At 51.9% G+C, this 15,000-nt stretch overlaps 2 non-coding genes across 2 annotated transcripts in view; both read left to right on the top strand.

The window, feature by feature from the left end:
• The first annotated feature begins 13,899 nt into the window (after nt 1–13,899).
• On the top strand, nt 13,900–14,054 carry LOC126327798 (5.8S ribosomal RNA). The gene has a single exon (XR_007561480.1). It is a non-coding gene; the product is annotated as a 5.8S ribosomal RNA (ribosomal RNA).
• A 188-nt stretch (nt 14,055–14,242) lies between these two features.
• Nucleotides 14,243–15,000, top strand: part of LOC126327753 (large subunit ribosomal RNA) — a 4,222-nt gene continuing 3,464 nt past the window's right edge. The window contains exon 1 of the ribosomal RNA XR_007561440.1: nt 14,243–15,000. This exon is cut by the window's right edge and continues 3,464 nt beyond it. This is a non-coding gene — a ribosomal RNA (large subunit ribosomal RNA).

Genomic DNA, 15,000 nt, shown 5'->3' with positions numbered 1-15,000 from the left:
GGATATAGATGTTCCGTTCCGCCGCACAATGGTGACGGTGACCGCTGCCTGCGGTGGCAACGCTGGGCAGAGTCGATACTCGCCGTGTGGTGGAAGGTAAACATTATGCGGTACATCAGTACTTTCCTAATAGTTCGGTCGTCTCACGGCACTGCTTAGTAAATGATGCAAGGCCACATATAGATGATTTATGCGAATGTCCCTATACGTGCTGTAAGACTGGGCACACAACGTGAATCGCACGTCAGCCAGACACTCGAACATGCACCACTCTCGGCCTGCAACGGAGACACACAATACGTAAACATCTGGAATGCGACAATGTCGAGTGCATCCTCTCTGCCACATTGCACCGTCGACACTATGATAACCAGAGCAGTAGGTCCACCTATAAAAGCACAATACCCCACTCCTCTGACAACTACCATTGCTCAGATAAACCAACACCACCAACACACATCCTACACAGACGGGCACCAAATATCACCCCCCGCCCTCGTGTTATACCACATGAAAAATTGCAGAAGTGAGAGAGACACAGACCCGCCAGCCTCTTGCTACAAGCATCGCACCGACGTGACATATCTGACGGTGACTCAGGCATCCGCGTACTGCCACCACTATCCACCCCCCCCCCCACTCTCTCTGCCCCCTTCCCACACAATACCGAATTTAACCAAGATTATCGCTTAACCTAACTGTGGATGTACCAGATTATCGCTTAACCTAACTGTGGCTGTACCAGATTATCGCTTAACCTAACTGTGGCTGTACCAGATTATCGCTTAACCTAACTGTGGCTGTACCAGATTATCGCTTAACCTAACTGTGGCTGTACCAGATTATCGCTTAACCTAACTGTGGCTGTACCAGATTATCGCTTAACCTAACTGTGGCTGTACCAGATTATCGCTTAACCTAACTGTGGCTGTACCAGATTATCGCTTAACCTAACTGTGGCTGTACCAGATTATCGCTTAACCTAACTGTGGCTGTACCAGATTATCGCTTAACCTAACTGTGGCTGTACCAGATTATCGCTTAACCTAACTGTGGCTGTACCAGATTATCGCTTAACCTAACTGTGGCTGTACCAGATTATCGCTTAACCTAACTGTGGCTGTACCAGATTATCGCTTAACCTAACTGTGGCTGTACCAGATTATCGCTTAACCTAACTGTGGATGTACCAGATTATCGCTTAACCTAACTGTGGTTGTACCAGATTATCCCTTAACCTAACTCAATTTGCCCCTTAACCTAACTCAATTTGCCCCTTAACCTAACTCAATTTGCCCCTTAACCTAACTCAATTTGCCCCTTAACCTAACTCAATTTGCCCCTTAACCTAACTCAATTTGCCCCTTAACCTAACTCAATTTGCCCCTTAACCTAACTCAATTTGCCCCTTAACCTAACTCAATTTGCCCCTTAACCTAACTCAAGTTGTCCCTTAACCTAACTCAATTTGCCCCTTAACCTAACTCAATTTGCCCCTTAACCTAACTCAATTTGCCCCTTAACCTAACTCAATTTGCCCCTTAACCTAACTCAATTTGCCCCTTAACCTAACTCAATTTGCCCCTTAACCTAACTCAATTTGCCCCTTAACCTAACTCAAGTTGCCCCTTAACCTAACTCAAGTTGCCCCTTAACCTAACTCAAGTTGCCCCTTAACCTAACTCAAGTTGCCCCTTAACCTAACTCAAGTTGCCCCTTAACCTAACTCAAGTTGCCCCTTAACCTAACTCAAGTTGCCCCTTAACCTAACTCAAGTTGCCCCTTAACCTAACTCAAGTTGCCCCTTAACCTAACTCAAGTTGCCCCTTAACCTAACTCAAGTTGCCCCTTAACCTAACTCAAGTTGCCCCTTAACCTAACTCAAGTTGCCCCTTAACCTAACTCAAGTTGCCCCTTAACCTAACTCAAGTTGTCCCTTAACCTAACTCAAGTTGTCCCTTAACCTAACTCAAGTTGTCCCTTAACCTAACTCAAGTTGTCCCTTAACCTAACTCAAGTTGTCCCTTAACCTAACTCAAGTTGTCCCTTAACCTAACTCAAGTTGTCCCTTAACCTAACTCAAGTTGTCCCTTAACCTAACTCAAGTTGTCCCTTAACCTAACTCAAGTTGTCCCTTAACCTAACTCAAGTTGTCCCTTAACCTAACTCAATTTGCCCCTTAACCTAACTCAAGTTGCCCCTTAACCTAACTCAAGTTGCCCCTTAACCTAACTCAAGTTGCCCCTTAACCTAACTCAAGTTGCCCCTTAACCTAACCCACGTTGTCCCTTAACCTAACCCACGTTGTCCCTTAACCTAACCCACGTTGTCCCTTAACCTAACCCACGTTGTCCCTTAACCTAACCCACGTTGTCCCTTAACCTAACCCACGTTGTCCCTTAACCTAACCCACGTTGTCCCTTAACCTAACCCACGTTGTCCCTTAACCTAACCCACGTTGTCCCTTAACCTAACCCACGTTGTCCCTTAACCTAACCCACGTTGTCCCTTAACCTAACCCACGTTGTCCCTTAACCTAACCCACGTTGTCCCTTAACCTAACCCACGTTGTCCCTTAACCTAACCCACGTTGTCCCTTAACCTAACCCACGTTGTCCCTTAACCTAACCCACGTTGTCCCTTAACCTAACCCACGTTGTCCCTTAACCTAACCCACGTTGTCCCTTTGCCTAACATAGTTCACTGCTCGGAATCTCTGGTGTCGTTGTTATCCTCATGTAGATGTCTTGCGAGTGTTGCTTACTTTCCACATATTCCCGCTATCCACTGTCAATTGTACTGCAATAGGACTATATCGGCCCCCCCCCCTCCCTCTGTCCCTCTCTTTGTGTCTCTGTCCTCTCAAGCTGGTCGGTCTGGCGTTTGAGTGTTAAATGAGCCTCGCAGCTGTTCAGTTGCATTCAGATGTCGACGCCCTCAGTGTACGTCGTGGTATGGTCTGTGTCCATTGTCCGCTGATGTCGTACGCGTAACCCACACGCTGTACCGATCATCGGTCGTTACGTACAGAGTGAAGTAGTGTGATACGTGTGACCGTACGCTGGCTGTGCCCAACGGTGTCGAATCTCAATTTCCATATGTTGTGCTCGATGCTACTTGTCTCGTCTCCCAATAACAGCTAGGTTGCACTGTGGTACGCCGTAGAGGCGTGTGGGAGGAACGTACGAACGCATTGTATGTCACCCTGGGTCGCTGGGTGTGGTGGTGCGGTGAGTCAGGTCAGGTCAGGTCAGGTCAGGTCAGCGTGAGCCGTCTGATGTAGTGACGCGTGTATTCCGACTTTGTCGTATTGCCTCACACAAAGTGCTACCCTGGTGGACCGCGTTCCATATCTGGGACATGCCGCAGATGCCGGTTGACAGTGGATCGCGGAAGGGACATCGCATACGTGCGCGGGCCACCTTCCACGTGTTCTCTTCTGCACATGTCGCAGTGTGTATGTGGTCTGATGTAGCGTGTCGTGACACATGACATCCTGGCATGCAAGAATTGTTGAATTCGCAAATGTAGGTGGACATCTACGTTTACTGCCCAAGATACGCAAATGAACTGGAAATCCGTTGTTGAGCGGTTGTTCACGCTGGAGGTGAATCTGTAATGGCGACGATCGGTACAGCTATTAACCGGTTGTTTCAGCGGTACCCGCCACATCCACACACGTGACTAGGCCCATGTGGGTATGAAGCGATACGCGGCGGTGGCTTGGTGGGACTGTTCCCGGCCGGTGAAGGGGGGCCGCCCGGCGTGTTGGCCGCGCGCTGCGTGGGCGCACGCGCAACAGCCGGCTGGTGGGGGGCGCCGAGTGGCAGGAGCGCCAGCAGACGGGCCCGGCAGGCGGCGCAGCTACGCTGCGGCGCACCCTGCACGCGGCGCCTGGCGGCCAAAGTTGGTTCAGCCGAGCCCGGTGCGAAGCGCGGTGGACATCTGCAGTGTGCTGGTCTGATTGAGGACTGTGTGCGTTGAGGATGCGCCGCCGCCTGGCACTCGGCGCCGCGACGCCGTCTGCTGCTCGGTCGCCCCAGCGGTTCTCGCAGGTGGTTTGTATCGCAGTTGTGCGGACGTGTTGGCGCGTGCGCTGTGCTGGGAGAGTTCGCTTCTGCACCCAAGTGGGGCTTTGCCCTTGTGTGGCGCTGGCGTTGGAGCTGCCGGTCACCATAGGTGGCGCGTGTTGTCTCCCGCCGGCAATGCCACGACAGCACGCTCCCGGGCCTCTGTCGGCAGCGGCAAGCTCAGTTGGGAGCAAGGGTGTTTGCACTAAAACCGTCTACTCGCCTAACTCCGGGTGATTGCGCCTCTCTCGAAACCGACCAAGTACCTAGGACGGCGCTGCGCGCCGCCGGGACCTGAGAGGGTTTCGAGGTGTATCGTGCAGGGGAGCTCGGCCTCCTCCTGTTTGCAGAATAATTGAGCGGACGCTTGCGTGTTCGCGCGGGCCCCCGGGACACACTCCCGGGCGGCCGGCTGCTCAGCTCTAGTTGACGCAGCTCCCTGGTTGATCCTGCCAGTAGTCATATGCTTGTCTCAAAGATTAAGCCATGCATGTCTCAGTACAAGCCGCATTAAGGTGAAACCGCGAATGGCTCATTAAATCAGTTATGGTTCCTTAGATCGTACCCACGTTACTTGGATAACTGTGGTAATTCTAGAGCTAATACATGCAAACAGAGTCCCGACGCTGGGAAAGCGGTCTGCGTGGCGTCACCTGGGGGAGGTGTGTTGCCTTCCGAAACTGGGTTAAAACCGCCAGGAGACCCTCTGATTCCTGGAAATCCTCAGACACGTCTGAAGTGCTCTTGGCTCAGAGGAACCTGAGTGGGGCGGGGACCGCAATGTCCTATCCCGTGGCCTTGACGTGGCCCTGGCGCTCAGTAGCTCCGTCGAAAGGAGTGAAGCTAACACGGGAAGGGCCGTCCATGCATGACGTTAAAAGGCTAGCCCTTAACTGGGTGCAATCCTCACGGTCTGCACTGGCCCACCGTGAACTAGCAAAAGCGGTGGGTGAGACGTGGTCGGTCATGATCCCCCGGTACGTGTGGAGACCCCCATGGGGAACGTAACTCGGGCTTGAGTGCCGCACCGTCTCGATGATGTCGAACTCCACAATATAAGACCCAGTCATGTCTATCTCTGGGCTGTGGATTCGTGAGGGTTGTCGTGTGTCAAGGAAGGACGTTAAACTCCCGTCATGGTAGGACGTAAAACGCCCCCAACCCAGGCGAAAGCAAAGGGTGCATGGCGCAGGGGTAGCTGCGTTACGGGAGACACTCCACCTGTCTCCCTTGAGTTGAGCCCGGTGGTCGGGCGAGGGTATGAGGGTGAGCCTCACGGCTTTCCTGGGGCCCTGCAGTCCGGCTGCCGACGTTCCTCACGTCCTGGACGACGTTAAATGTCTCCCAACCCAAGGCGAAAGCAAAGGGTGCATGGCGCAGGGGAAGCTGCGCAAGAGGGACACAACATCTGTCCCTGGGGAGGGGAGGGTCGAGTGGGGCTGCTCGGGGGTGGGTGATGGCGCCTTGGCGACTCCCCACCACTGGGTAGCTTCTGCTCCCCTCCCCTCCCCTATTTTTACGCAGGGCACAGACCATCAGGTGCCCCGCATGCTGGCGACCTCTTTTGTCGGCGTGGGACCTCGGCGCGATTCGGCAAGGGTGCTTCGCCGCGCCTCTGGGTAACCGAGGCGTGGTCCGCCAAACCCAGATGGTGGTGACATCGTCTGGGCCAGGTTAGCTGGGTCCAGACCGCCGAAAGACTGGGTGACCGGCCCGCCACCTGAGTAGGAGCGGGTCCCTGGCCGAAAGGTGGAAGCTCGGGCGAGTAGGCGGCGAAGGGCGAGAAGTGCATCCGCTTCTCCGGAGTGCGGGGTGCACTTGCCGGTGATCGCTGGGTGAAATCGTCGATGAGGAGGCCGCTGAAGAGGACCAGTGCGTTGGAAACGGTGCGCTGAACCTGACAGCTCAGGAATGCTCTTGACCTAGGGGCGAGGTTGGTGAGCGAGCTGCAGTCTTAGTCCCCCCCCATGCCAGAGGAACCGGTCCGGGGAAAGAGACGGGTTCCCAACCCCTTTTTTCGCTTGTCAAATAATGATGGCTACAAACGAGACAAGCGATTTGAGTGCGCCTGCGAGGCTTTCGACGCTAGCTGATCCCTCGCCACAGGAAGGCCTGGGTCAGGCGATGGTAGAATGCAGCATGGAAAGGCATCTCAGATTAAGCCAGTTCCTGGACCATAACGTAAAGAACGGTAAAATCAGTCAAACCGCGGTACAGGCATTAAAAAACGAGTTGGCGGCATGGGCAATAGCCAACGCCAAACTCGAAGGACGACTAGAGGAGCTCGAAAGAGAGAATGAAAGGCTCCGGAAACAGCCTGCTAGGACATGGGCCGGGGTCGCGGCGCAAGCTGCACCCAAGGCTCCCACAACTAGAGAAACTATTGTCAAAGTGTCCAAGCGGCCGGAAACTGCGGTCTTTCTGAGACCAATGCCTGGCCAGAACATAAAGAAGGTCCAAGAAGTCTTCGCGACTTCAGTCAACCCAGTTAAGGACAAAATTAAAATTAACAGGATTAAGGCTACAAAGAATGTAGTGATTGTCGACGTTGCCACTGAGGAGGACAAGAACAAGCTCTTGGCGAATCAACAGCTATGTAAGGCAGTCAAATGTGAACCCCCCCGTAAGAAGAACCCCTTGGTCATTCTCTATGATGTGCCAAAGTCCATAACGGACGAGGACCTGTGTAAGACGATCTATGAACAAAACTTGGACTCAGAAAGCAACATGGAAACTTTCCTAAAAGACTTTAAACTTAGGTTTAAAACTGGGCCTAAGGATAAAGATACAGTCCACCACGTAGCAGAAGTCACAGGATCCCTATGGAGGAAATTGACAGCTATGGGCAGGGTATACATAGGTTTTCACTCTGTTAATGTCAAGGACTACCTTGTTGTCCCCCGGTGTCAGAACTGTGGGGATATTGATCACATACACAAATACTGTAGTAGGAAACCTGCTTGCTCCAGATGCGGAGAGGAGGAACATATGAGGAAGGAATGTAAGAAGTCCGTGGTGTGCATTCCCTGCACACGGAGAGGAAAGAAAACCTGTGGTATGGCAGGAAGAAACTGCCCGACCTACAAACTGCTAGAGCAGAGACTCATATCCCGAATTGACTATGGCTGATGCTGGCAACATAAGAAGGACGAACATCAAAAGGAAGTCTCCCAGCAAAAGAAAAAGGGACGCTGGAAGGGCAGAAAGGTTTAATAAATTTTTGAAGTCTCTAAAACAAATGCAGGAACGAAAAGCAACGATGATTGACTTCAGTACACAAACTGACTCTGATCCGAGATTCGAAGAGATAAGAGAAATAATGCACGAAATAAAAGAAATTGAGGTAATTGTGGACGACTTCTGGGCTGCTAGTGAGTCTCCACCCTCAACATCTCCAGCTCCTCACTCAAAATTAAACCCTGAAGCTGAAACTTTCGTCTCAAAGCTTGAATTAAAAGGGACACAGGAAGTAAAAATGGTTGATCTTTGTATCCAAACAGAACCTGAAGAAGAAAATGAGGAGCATGACGGAAAAGCAGTTAACCCAGGCTCACAGCCTCAATCTTTACCCAGAAGGAACAGCTCTGCTCCTGTCCCAGGGAGTCTTCCAACTTTTACCCTGCAAGACAGCACAGTCACAAGCACCACTACGAGCACAAGTATGGCACAGCTGCAAGACGATAAACCGGCTGTAGGAGCGGACCCAAGACGGATCTATCCCAACTTGGAGTTCGCGATGCAGCTATCGCGTCTGGAGCAACCAGCGATCCTCACTACAGCTTTGAGGCACGTCGTACGCGTAGGTCATGAACATGGCAGAATGGTCACCTTCACGGCGATGGAGGCTGTAGATAGAATACAGCTGAAGTCAGTGAATCTTCCCACTGATTTCGGAGCCCTGCGTGACCTGGTGAAGAAAGTATTTGAGAGAAGAGGTGAAGAATTCAAGCTGGACGAAATTTATGCACAGGCTGTCCTAGCTAATGGTAGAGTAGCATTCGACTTTAACAAATCATGGCCTGAATGTTACTTTCACACTTATTTTCCTTAATGACAACCCTAAATTCAATCACGGTAGGGCAGCTAAACACTCATAATAGTCGGTTGGTCATGCAGGAACTCCGAAAAGTAGTGGAGGAGAGGAGACTAGATGTACTCTGTCTACAGGAGCCATACTACTGGGCCGGGCAAATATCATTCATGTCGAAAACATGGCAAACCATCTTTACAGGAGAGGAGCCAAGGGCGTTAATAGTAATAACAAATAAGGCCCTCAGAGCCACAAAAATAGCGCAACTCTCTGATTGCCACTGTAACGTCATCGAGTTGCAGTCACCCGCTGGGATATTATATATTGTCAATATGTACTTTCAGTACGGGGGAAATTTCGAACATTTCATAGAACATCTCTCCAGGGTAATGATGGCGTTACGTGGGCGTAAGGTAATAATCACAGCAGACATGAACGCGAAATCCCCCCTATGGCACAGCGGCACTAGGGACGAAAATGGTGAAAGGGCAGAGGAAGCAATAATGGCGTCACAGCTGGTGGTAGTAAATAAAGCAGGGAACCCCCCCACCTATGCAGGAGGAGGGGGACAAGGCACCAACATCGATGTGACGTTAGCGTCACCGAATGCTATAAACCTTATCCACAGCTGGAATGTGATAGAGCACGCTACCACAAGCGATCACAACCTGATTACTTTTTGCATAGGAGATGAAGAGTGCCGCTGGGACCTGGGGTGGGAGATTCAATATAACTATCACAAGACAAATTGGGAATGCCTGGCTCAGGAGTGTGACGTTCCTCCGTTGCCTGAGGGTGGCCTGGATGTCGACAGGTACGCCGAAGAACTGGTAGGCTCCATCGTTAGGGCGGTAAAGGTCGCCGTGCCAACCAGGAGGAGGGCCGTGGCGGCCTCACCATCACCATGGACTGCCGAACTGGAAGGTATGCGTCGGTCTGTTAGACGGGCGAGGAGGTACTACCAGCGAAGTGCCGTCTGGCAAGAGAAGCAATACTGGCTGCAGCGCTACAGAGATGAGAAAGAAAATTTTCAAAGGGAATTAAAGGAAGTAAGAACAAGGAGTTGGGAGAAGTATGTGCTAAATCAGCTCGATACCGATCCCTGGGGAATACCCTACAAACTCGTAAGGGAAAAGGTTAAATCCCCCGCGGTTCTCTCGACCATCCGAGATGGAGACCGAGTGACAGAGTCGTGGAAGGAAACTGCTGAAGTTCTCCTGCGCACTCTGCTACCGGACGATGATGAACATGATGATGATGACTCTCAAAGGCAAATCCGCAGGGAGGATTCTCTAGAATATACCAATAATACTAGAGTGTACCCTTTCTCTGAAGCAGAAGTTGCAGCACATATCAAATCATTAAAGAAGGGGAAGGCGCCAGGACCGGACGGCATTGTAGCAGAGGTGGTACAGTTCCTCGCCCCACAGCTGGTGGCTCCTCTAACGCGGCTCTTCAATGAGTGTCTCACAGCTGGGAAATTTCCGAGAGTATGGAAGACTGCAAATGTAGTAATCATACAAAAAGGAAAGGACAAGGACCCTATGGATCCCAAATCCTATAGACCTATATGCCTGTTAGACACCATGGGGAAGCTGCTGGAGAGGCTGCTGGCGGACAGACTGACCGCACATAGGATGCTGCGTGGAATGAGTGACAGGCAGTTCGGCTTTAGGCCGGGGCGATCAGCGTCTGACGCAATCGCCCTGGCGGCTGAGGTCTGTGGCTCATCCACGCACAAGTATGTCGTAGGCATCATGGTGGACATCAGTGGCGCCTTTGACAACCTCTGGTGGCCCTCGCTCTTCTCACGTTTGCGTGAGATGGAGTGTCCAGGGCCCCTGTATGGCTGTCTGAGGAGCTATTGCATGGACAGGGAGGTCTGGCTATCATCGCCTAGCGAGAGAGTAAGTAAGACCTGTACGAAGGGGTGCCCCCAGGGATCGGTCCTGGGGCCACTCTTTTGGGACGTAAACATAGAGCCCCTGTTAGTCAGGTTACAACAATGTAGAGATGTGCTAGACGTGATAGCCTACGCTGACGACCTCCTCCTGCTGGTAGGTGGCCGTAGCCGTGAAGACTTAGAGCCAAAAGTGGAAAGGTCAATGCAAATTCTCCAGGAATGGTGCCGAGAGGCAAAAATGAGAATTGCACCACACAAATCAACATATCTTCTACTAAAAGGCAGTCTGATAAGAAATCCAACTGTCAGGATTGCGGGAGCCCCAGTTCTCCGGCGACGCGAAGCTAGGTATCTTGGAGTAATAATAGACGAAAAATGGAATTACGCGACGCACATAGAAATGATTGCCCAGCGCGCGATAGAAATCCTTAATAACTTAATAAACATAGGGCATAAAAGATTTCACTTACCCCCCCACCTAATAAAATTATATCATAATAGTATTCTGACTTCCTTAGTAGGGTATGCCAGCGGGGTCTGGGCACACAGGCTCACGAGGGTGGCGCCTGCCATGGCCGTGAGGAGGGTGCAGCGAAGTATGCTACTAAGATCTGCTGGGGCATACAGAACTACTCCTGGGGGGGCGTTGCTAGTTATTATGGGATTATGTCCCCTTGATATAAAAATTAGGGAGCAGGCAGCGTGGTATTGGGTAACAAAGGGGAAAGTTGAAAAGACTAGGGAAATCATGGGTGTGCAAGTAGGGGACAAATACGCAATCAAGAGAAGGGGGGAGGAACTATGGCAGAGTCAGTGGGAAGGGGAAGGAACTGGGAGACGAGTTTTTGAGCTACTTCCAGATGTTGCAGAAAGATTAAAAATGGGATACTTTCAGCCAAGTAGGGGTCTGCTGCACTTCCTGACGGGACATGGGCCATATCCGGCATACCTTTGCCGATTTGGTAAACAGGCGACACCAGCGTGTGACTGTGGTGCTCCGGAAGGAACTCCCGAACACGTCATCTACAACTGCACGTTGTATGATGGAGTGGCAAGTGAACTTAGAGCGCAACTTCCTAGCCAAGATACATATACCTTGCTGCGGCGTGCCGACACTTTCAGAGTCCTCAACAGTCTGGCAAATGAGATCTCAATGAAAGTCATGAGGGACTTTATTAGGGCAAGGAACTAATCATGTACCAAACCGAACTTGACCGAGTTGCACCTGCACTACCGCCAGGCGCGGATCTGGCCAGCCATTTCATGGCTGGAATCCGCCGCGTCTTCGGACAAGGATGGCAGGTGCACTACCCGGAATTGGAATTATCGCACAACTATTTTTTGAGTAGAAAGTAGTTTTAAGTAAGAATTAGAAATACTAACATACTAACAGGTAGGGACTGCAGTGAAGTTAAAGTCGTAGCCAGCCCAGTGCCAGGGGCACGCCCACTGGGGTTAGCTCGGTGGGCAGGCTAAATAACAGTAGGTTTGTATGCATAACTTCTGGCACATACTGTAACACTGCAGATCACACTAGAATAGTCATGTAAGGTAGTCTAACAAGTAACTTATTAATCATGCCCGTAGTTAGTGCCACACAAGTAATACACTGCCAATTAGTAGTTTGTAATAAGGACCCACTAATTATTTGAGGTGGTGGGTTAATAGTATGGGAATAGTTTCTTGTATTTGACTTTTTGTATCATACTTAGTTATATATTAAGATGTTGTATAATTAAATTAATGTTGTTGTATTATTAATAAAGTTTTTTTTTTTTTTAAAAAAAAAAAAAAAAAAAAAAAAAAAAAAAAAAAAACACAGAGTCCCGACCAGAGATGGAAGGGACGCTTTTATTAGATCAAAACCAATCGGATTGGCTTGTCTGGTCCGTTTGCCTTGGTGACTCTGAATAACTTTGGGCTGATCGCACGGTCCTCGTACCGGCGACGCATCTTTCAAATGTCTGCCTTATCAACTGTCGATGGTAGGTTCTGCGCCTACCATGGTTGTAACGGGTAACGGGGAATCAGGGTTCGATTCCGGAGAGGGAGCCTGAGAAACGGCTACCACATCCAAGGAAGGCAGCAGGCGCGCAAATTACCCACTCCCGGCACGGGGAGGTAGTGACGAAAAATAACGATACGGGACTCATCCGAGGCCCCGTAATCGGAATGAGTACACTTTAAATCCTTTAACGAGTATCTATTGGAGGGCAAGTCTGGTGCCAGCAGCCGCGGTAATTCCAGCTCCAATAGCGTATATTAAAGTTGTTGCGGTTAAAAAGCTCGTAGTTGGATTTGTGTCCCACGCTGTTGGTTCACCGCCCGTCGGTGTTTAACTGGCATGTATCGTGGGACGTCCTGCCGGTGGGGCGAGCCGAAGGGGTGCTTTCGCGTCCCGAGGCGGACCCCGTTTAAATCCTACCAGGGTGCTCTTTGTTGAGTGTCTCGGTGGGCCGGCACGTTTACTTTGAACAAATTAGAGTGCTTAAAGCAGGCAAGCCCGCCTGAATACTGTGTGCATGGAATAATGGAATAGGACCTCGGTTCTATTTTGTTGGTTTTCGGAACCCGAGGTAATGATTAATAGGGACAGGCGGGGGCATTCGTATTGCGACGTTAGAGGTGAAATTCTTGGATCGTCGCAAGACGAACAGAAGCGAAAGCATTTGCCAAGTATGTTTTCATTAATCAAGAACGAAAGTTAGAGGTTCGAAGGCGATCAGATACCGCCCTAGTTCTAACCATAAACGATGCCAGCCAGCGATCCGCCGCAGTTCCTCCGATGACTCGGCGGGCAGCCTCCGGGAAACCAAAGCTTTTGGGTTCCGGGGGAAGTATGGTTGCAAAGCTGAAACTTAAAGGAATTGACGGAAGGGCACCACCAGGAGTGGAGCCTGCGGCTTAATTTGACTCAACACGGGAAACCTCACCAGGCCCGGACACCGGAAGGATTGACAGATTGATAGCTCTTTCTTGATTCGGTGGGTGGTGGTGCATGGCCGTTCTTAGTTGGTGGAGCGATTTGTCTGGTTAATTCCGATAACGAACGAGACTCTAGCCTGCTAACTAGTCGCGTGACATCCTTCGTGCTGTCAGCGATTACTTTTCTTCTTAGAGGGACAGGCGGCTTCTAGCCGCACGAGATTGAGCAATAACAGGTCTGTGATGCCCTTAGATGTTCTGGGCCGCACGCGCGCTACACTGAAGGAATCAGCGTGTCTTCCTAGGCCGAAAGGTCGGGGTAACCCGCTGAACCTCCTTCGTGCTAGGGATTGGGGCTTGCAATTGTTCCCCATGAACGAGGAATTCCCAGTAAGCGCGAGTCATAAGCTCGCGTTGATTACGTCCCTGCCCTTTGTACACACCGCCCGTCGCTACTACCGATTGAATGATTTAGTGAGGTCTTCGGACTGGTACGCGGCATCGACTCTGTCGTTGCCGATGCTACCGGAAAGATGACCAAACTTGATCATTTAGAGGAAGTAAAAGTCGTAACAAGGTTTCCGTAGGTGAACCTGCGGAAGGATCATTACCGACTAGACTGCATGTCTTTCGATGTGCGTGTCGTGTCGCGCAACACGCTACCTGTACGGCAGTGGCCGTGCGCCGCGTGCGGAACCACGCGTGCCTCTCAAAACTAGCGGAAGTGTTGTTGTTGTGTGGTACGAGCGCTGAAGCTCTGGAGCGGCTGGCCTGCGGTACCTGGCGCCTGGCGCCGGTTTTGAATGACGTTCGCCCGAGTGCCTGTCCGCTCCGGTGTGGAGCCGTACGACGCCCATCGGCTGTGAGGCCGTTGGACACAAAAAAATAGTGGAACAGGGGCCGTCAGACGCCTCAGTCCCGCAAATGCTACTGTCTTGAAAGAGACAGTGGGAGACTGAAAAGGAAAAGATCACCCAGGACGGTGGATCACTCGGCTCGTGGGTCGATGAAGAACGCAGCAAATTGCGCGTCGACATGTGAACTGCAGGACACATGAACATCGACGTTTCGAACGCACATTGCGGTCCATGGATTCCGTTCCCGGGCCACGTCTGGCTGAGGGTCGGCTACGTATACTGAAGCGCGCGGCGTTTGTCCCGCTTCGGAGACGTGGGAGTGTCGTGGTCGCCTGTGTGGCCGGCCGCGTCTCCTTAAACGTGCGATGCGCGCCCGTCGCCTGGCGGTTCGCATACCGGTACTTTCTCGGTAGCGTGCACAGCCGGCTGGCGGTGTGGCGTGCGACACCTCGTACAACGACCTCAGAGCAGGCGAGACTACCCGCTGAATTTAAGCATATTACTAAGCGGAGGAAAAGAAACTAACAAGGATTCCCCCAGTAGCGGCGAGCGAACAGGGAAGAGTCCAGCACCGAACCCCGCAGGCTGCCGCCTGTCGTGGCATGTGGTGTTTGGGAGGGTCCACTACCCCGACGCCTCGCGCCGAGCCCAAGTCCAACTTGAATGAGGCCACGGCCCGTAGAGGGTGCCAGGCCCGTAGCGGCCGGTGCGAGCGTCGGCGGGACCTCTCCTTCGAGTCGGGTTGCTTGAGAGTGCAGCTCCAAGTGGGTGGTAAACTCCATCTGAGACTAAATATGACCACGAGACCGATAGCGAACAAGTACCGTGAGGGAAAGTTGAAAAGAACTTTGAAGAGAGAGTTCAAAAGTACGTGAAACCGTTCTGGGGTAAACGTGAGAAGTCCGAAAGGTCGAACGGGTGAGATTCACGCCCATCCGGCCACTGGCCCCCGCCCTCGGCAGATGGGGCCGGCCGCCCGCGCGGAGCAATCCGCGGCGGGGTCGTGTCCGGTTGCCTTTCCACTCGCCGCGGGGTGGGGCCGTTCCGGTGTGCGGTGGGCCGCACTTCTCCCCTAGTAGGACGTCGCGACCCGCTGGGTGCCGGCCTACGGCCCGGGTGCGCAGCCTGTCCTTCCGCGGGCCTCGGTTCGCGTCTGTTGGGCAGAGCCCCGGTGTCCTGGCTGGCTGCTCGGCGGTATATCTGGAGGAGTCGATT

The sequence above is a fragment of the Schistocerca gregaria genome, unplaced genomic scaffold, assembly GCF_023897955.1.
Source record: "Schistocerca gregaria isolate iqSchGreg1 unplaced genomic scaffold, iqSchGreg1.2 ptg001059l, whole genome shotgun sequence".
In the NCBI taxonomy this organism is placed as follows: domain Eukaryota; kingdom Metazoa; phylum Arthropoda; class Insecta; order Orthoptera; family Acrididae; genus Schistocerca; species Schistocerca gregaria.
This window is presented reverse-complemented; position numbering and strand designations above follow the sequence as displayed.